The sequence below is a fragment of the Lathamus discolor genome, chromosome 1 (genome assembly GCF_037157495.1).
Source record: "Lathamus discolor isolate bLatDis1 chromosome 1, bLatDis1.hap1, whole genome shotgun sequence".
NCBI classification, from domain to species: domain Eukaryota; kingdom Metazoa; phylum Chordata; class Aves; order Psittaciformes; family Psittacidae; genus Lathamus; species Lathamus discolor.
The window spans coordinates 54,545,914-54,551,927 of record NC_088884.1 but is presented as its reverse complement, the minus strand read 5'-3'; positions in this window follow the sequence as shown (position 1 = coordinate 54,551,927).

Below are 6,014 nucleotides of genomic sequence, written 5' to 3'. Positions count from 1 at the left end.
CTGGTATAGGGCACTTAGGGCACTTCAATGGCCCTCTCCCACACAGGCCACTCCTGCAGCCCACCTACCCCTGCCAGCTCTACCTGAAAATTCACATAGCACACATATGTGAATTTGAGGTAGCCCTCACAACAATTACCAACATACAGAGCTTTCCTTTCCATAAAAACACCAGGCTTCCTCACACTTCCCAGCATTGCTGTCCTAGTATGGATCCTCTGCTGGCCACATTCCCTCAGGGCCATCCCTGCCCTGGCATGTGCCCCCCATGGAGCACAGTCCCTTCAGAAGTAGCTCCTTCCAAACTTGCACTGGCAGCCCTATGCCACCTTCTCAGCAGTTCCCTCTGAGTGACTCCCACTGCTCCACCATGGAACTCCATAGGCTGCAGGGGGACATCTGTTCCACCATGGTCTTCACCACAGGCTGCAGAGGAATCTCTGCTCTGGCTCCTGGAGCACCTCCTCCCTCTCTTCCTGCACTGACCTTGGCATCTGCAGAGCTACTTCTCCCATGTATTCTCACTCCTCTCTCTGGCTGCAAGTGGTTGTGCGCAGTGACTTTTTCCCCATCTTATATACGTCATGCCAGAGGTGCCACCACCATCACTGACGGGCTTCACAGAAGCTTCCCCTTGAGCCAAAACCTTGCCACACAAACCCAGTACATCCCTCTACTATGTTAACTGCTGATGGAACGAGAAGTGGGGAGGGTTGGAAGAGTGTTAAAAAATCAAGGAACAAGACCGAGATCCTTCCTCAAGCAAGAATGGGCAGGACATGTGGAACTATGTCTTTCCTTGCCATTTTCTTGCATTTCTTTGTCCTCACAGACCTTCCCAAGACCTGAACACTGCAAATGCTCCTAAGCAGTGTGACTATTCACCTGGCAAGCCCTCCTGCTCAGAATCACAAAAACGCTGAGGTTGGAAAGCACCTGTGAAAGCCATCTGGTCCAGCCCCTCTGCTCAAGTAAGAACACCTAGAGCTGGCTGCCCAGGACCATGTCCAGATGGCTTTTGAATATCCCCATGGATGAATGGGGATATTTAGTCCATGTCTCTGGGCAACTTGGGCCAGTGAACAGTCACCCTCACAGTAAGTGTTTCCTGAAGTCGATGCTGTCCAAGTCACAGGTCAGTTACTTCCTAGAGGTATGGGCATACTATGTGGTACTAGGAAGAACATTTGAGGATTGTACAAGGGAACAAGGTGATTTTGGGAGGAGCAAACATAGAAGAGTGGCTGGTCAGCATGCTTGTCTGGCTCTGCCCTGCACCTCATCTGGTCTGCCTTCTTACCAAACTAATTCTAAGCATATTCCTGGTTGAGGGACTCTCTATTTTGTGCACATTTGTGTGCTTGGAGGTCTAAGTGCCAGAAACTGGAGATCACATGTCAGAGGAAAGAGTAACAAGTGGTGTCCCACAGGGATCAGTGTTGGGACCGGTCTTGTTCAACATCTTTGTTGCTGACACAGACAGTGGGATTGAGTGTGCCCTCAGCAAGTTTGCCAATGACACCAAGCTGTGTGGCTCAGTTGATACGCTGGAGGGAAGGGATGCCATCCAGAGGGACCTTGACACACTTGTGAGGTGGGCAGATGCCAACCTTATGAAGTTTAACCATGCCAAGTGCAAGGTCTACACCTGGGTCGGAGCAATCCCAGGCACAGCTACAGACTGGGCAAAGAAGAGATTCAGAGCAGCCCTGCAGAGAAGGACTTGGGGGTGCTGGTCGATGAGAAAATGAACATGAGCCGGCTCCAGTGTGTGCTCACAGCCCAGAAAGCCAACCGTATCCTGGGCTGCATCAAAAGGAGCGTGACCAGCAGGTCGAAGGAGGTGATCCTGCCCCTCTACTCTGCTCTTGTGAGACCTCACCTGGAGTACTGTGTGCAGTTCTGGTGTCCTCAACATAAAAAGGACATGGAACTGCTGGAACAAGTCCAGAGGAGGGCCACGAGGATGCCCAGGGGACTGGAGCACCTCCTGTATGAAGACAGGCTGAGAAAGCTGGGGCTGTTCAGCCTGGAGAAGAGAAGGCTGCGTGGAGACCTCATAGCAGCCTTCCAGTATCTGAAGGGGGCCTATAGGGATGCTGGGGAGAGACTTTTCACTAGAGACTGTAGTGATAGGACAAGGGGTAACAGATTAAAACTTAAACAGGGGAAGTTTAGATTGGATATAAAGATGAAGTTCTTTACTGTGAGGGTGGTGAGGCACTGGAATGGGCTGCACAAGGAAGTAGTGAATGCTCCATCCCTGGCAGTGTTCAAGGCCAGGTTGGACAGAGCCTTGGTTGACATGGTTTAGTGCGAGGTGTCCCTGCCTATGGCAGGGGCATTGGAACTAGATGATCTTAAGGTCCTTTCCAACCCTAACTATTCTGTGATTCTATGAACTTGTATGCCTGTGGTGCCAGCAATTGGAGTGACCAGAGTGAGTTAAGCCAAGTCTTGGCAAAGGAACTGGTGACCCAGAGTTTATCACAAACTGATAGCTTAATCTCTCTTTCATATCCAAAACCAACTTAAGGCTATAAAGCATAGGAATGTACATGAGAAACAGGTAAAGATCATAAAGGCACAAGGAAACAGGCAAACACCTTTTGTTTTCTTTTCCACTCAGTGTTATCACTATGCTAAGTTACTGCTCTGTTTTAACACTTTCTTGGAACACAACCCTGCACTTTGCCCAGAACAGCCTCACCACATGCAGGACCATCCTCAACTTTAAGCGACAGCAGTGTCTGCTTGAGGTGGAGTTCCCAAGAAAATGCTATTTATAGAACATGTATCTGCTCCTGTTAATCCATCCCTCCCCTAATAAGTCTTCATCCTGTTGGCTCAAGACAGTAGGCAACTTCACAAAGTAGAGACCCTGCTATTTACCTACTTGCAGAAACACTATAGCATAAGTTTAAACCTTACACACCAGTTAATTCAATGGCAGACAGACATCACAAATGCTATAACAGGGACAAAATGAAGTGTTGATGCCCTTTTAGATATAAGGAACCAGATACAAATCCAGAAGAAACTAGATTTTTTTTAAGTGAGAATCCTTCCAGCTGTTCACTGAAGCTCCTGTTTACAAACCACTATGGGCCAAGGAAGCTTGGAGAACCTTCCTGCTTCTGTAACACCCCTGGCAGATTTTCGTACAGCAAAGAGTCAAAAGGCAGAGTCAATTTGCAATAGCCAGGTTCAGGGATGATCCTGAGATGAGTGAACCCAATAGTTTTAAAGCAAGGAACATTCACCCCTATTACCAAAATCATACAATCACAGGCTGGTTTGGGTTGGAAGGGATCTTAAAGATCATCTAGTTTCAACCCTTTGCCATGGACAGGGACACCTTCCACTAGACCAGGCTGCTCAAAGGCCCATCCACCCTGGCCTTGAACACTGCCAGGGATGGAGCATTTACCACTTCTCTGGGCAACCTGTTCCAGTGCTTTATCACCCTCACAGTAAAGAACTTCTTCCCAATATCCAATCTTAATCTCTCTTCTGTCCTGTTACTACATGCCCTTATAAAAAGTCCTGCTCAAGCTGTCTGCTCTAAGGTCTCCCCAGAAGCTTCTCTTCTCCAGGCTGAACTCAGCTCTCTCAGCCTGTCTTCATAGGAGAGGTGCTCCAGATCCCAGATCATTTTCATGGTCCTCCTCTGGACTCACTCCAACAGGTCCACATCCTGCTCCAGCGCGGGCTCCTCCGTGGTATCTGCTCCACCATGGACCTCCATGTGCTGCATAGGAATCTCTTCTCTGGCTCCTGCGCCACCTCCTCCCCTCCTTCTGCATTGGCCTTTGTTTTTATAGGGCTTCTTATCTCATATGTTCTCACTCCTCTCTTCCAGCTGCTGTTGCACTGAGGTTTTTTTTCCCCTTCTTAACTATGTTATCCCAGAGGCACTACCACCATCACTGATGGGGTTAGCCTTGGCCAGCCATGAGTCTCTCTTGGAACCAGCTGGCATTGGCTGTACTGGACATGGGAAAGCTTCTAGCAGCCCCCATGCTACCAAAACCTTGCCAAACAAACCCAATACAGTATTTCAGAAACAGTTTAGTCCTTTCACTTACTTCCAAGGACAAAAAACAATCCTTCAACTCATCTTTCATGATAGCATAGAGGTAACTCCATACACAAAACACTGTACCTCCTTCTCTCCAGTGATGCTGGCCAAGTCAGAAAATTAGATGCCCTATATTTCATAAATGATACAAAGAAATAAGGAAAAAAATATGCAAAGGAAAAGTTTGGTTTAGTTAGGTTTTTGACAGCTCCAAGAAGACACACCATAGATATGCCAATAGATTGTTTGATTCTTAAATTCCAAAAAGCTGACCTTCAAATGGAAATAATGGTAGCTGGTTTGATTGTTTCACCTGATGCACAGAAGTGTGCTTACCTGTGCTAAGTTACTCCTGCTTCTTTTAGACTTTCAGAACCCTTTTTTGTTTTCTTTTGGGGGGTGGGGAGAAGAAGGAGGAACAGGGAAGTAGAAATGTAAAGATGAATCACAGCAACATACTGGGTTGGTTGTTTTGAGTGAAGGCTGTGCTGCCATTCAGTGGGGCCTTGATAGGCTGGAGAATTGGGTGGGGAGAAACCTGATGAGGTTCAACAAAGGCAAGTGTAGGGTCCTGCACCTGGGGAAGAACCCCAAGTACCAGCACAGGCTGCGGGATGACCTACTAGAGAGCAGTTCAGCTGAGAAGGACCTGGGAGTCTTGGTAGATGGTAAGTTGACTATGAGCCAGCAGTGTGCCCTTGCAGCCAGGAGGGCCAGTAGTTTCCTGGGGTGCACTGGGAGGAGTGTGGCCAGCAGGTCAAGGGAGGTGATCCTCCCCCTCTACTCACCCTGGTGAGGCCATATCTGGAGTATTGTGTGCAGTTCTGGGCTCCTCAGTACACAAAAGATAAGGAGCTTCTGGAGAGGGTCCAGTAGCCACGAGAATGATCAGGGGTCTGCAGCATCTCTCTTACGAGGAGAGACTGCAGGAGCTGAGCCTGTTTAGCCTAGAGAAGAGCAGATTGAGTAGGGATCTCATTAGTGCAGTATCTCAAAGGCGAGTGCCAGGAGGATGGAGCCAGACTCTTTCCAGTGGTGCCCAGTGACAGGACGAGAAGCAACAGCCATAGACTGAAACACAAGAAGTTCCACCTCAACACAAGGAAGAACTTCTTTACACTGAGGGTGCAGAGCACTGGAACAGGCTGCCCAGGGAGGCTGTGGAGTCTCCCTCTCTGGAGACATTCAAAACCCGTCTGGACACGTTCCTGTGTAACCCGCTGTAAGTGACCCTGCTTTGGCAGGGGGGTGGACTAGATGATCTCCAGAGGTCCCTTCCAACCTTAATGATTCTGTGAAAAGAAATAATTTCAGTTTCTTCATGAACACCTACAAAGAGAAGACAAAAGTATTTTCATGAAACAAACAGATTATGCTTCTGTTGAAATTTTACGGAAATCCAGGAAAAATAAAAGACCTCTGGACAGAAACAAGGCTGGGGCGGGGGGGAAGACAGAACAAGATCTTGAGAAAAAAAATATAGCAGGAACATAGCATTATGAAATCCAGTAAACAGCGTAACAGGTAATGAATTAACTACACTAGAGTGAAGTGCTTGGAAGAAAAGGTAGGGCAGTTCAGGATTTGCGTGCCATCACACGCAGCAAGGGAAGTTCATCAACTGTAAACTTTTCAGATCACAGCTGAAATACTATACTGGTACAATTGCACAGACCATTTCAGACCACTAAGAAGAAAGAAAAAAAAACAGAGGGAGCAAAGAGCACCTTGTACTGTACACATCAGTACCACAAGTACTGTACTATGTACTCTAAATAGGAGTACCTTAATAGTACAAGTGTAGTACAATAGTATTTAAATACAGTGCATTTTAAAATACCTATTTTTAAAATATTCAAAAAATTTGGTTAAAAGTACCAACAAAATACTTCTTTTGTAATATGAATGCTTTCTGCATGATTTGGGTATACTG